Below are 388 nucleotides of genomic sequence, written 5' to 3' on the forward strand. Positions count from 1 at the left end.
AGCAATATATCGTGGAAGCCTTCTTGAATAAAAGACAGAAGCATGGCAAGAACGAAATGGCATGGATACCCCGAAAGCGAGGCAACATGGGAACCGGAGAAGAACATCAAACATGTTGCCCATTTCCAACGCTTGCTGAACGATCTGCACAAGAAGCAAAAGAGTGCCAAAACGTTGGGAGAGAATGTAACGATCATATAACACCAAGTGTTATATAACGTTACTTAGCGTTTATTAACGTCTTGCATAACTGCATATGATTTGAAGATACAAGAGGAGCGACAGTACATACGAAATTTGACATACGAAATTCGACATACGAAATTCGACATACGAAATACGAAATACGAAATACGAAATACGAAATACGAAATACGAAATACGAAAT

This window comes from Plasmopara halstedii, assembly GCF_900000015.1.
Source record: "Plasmopara halstedii genome assembly, contig: Scaffold_650, whole genome shotgun sequence".
NCBI lineage: Eukaryota > Oomycota > Peronosporomycetes > Peronosporales > Peronosporaceae > Plasmopara > Plasmopara halstedii.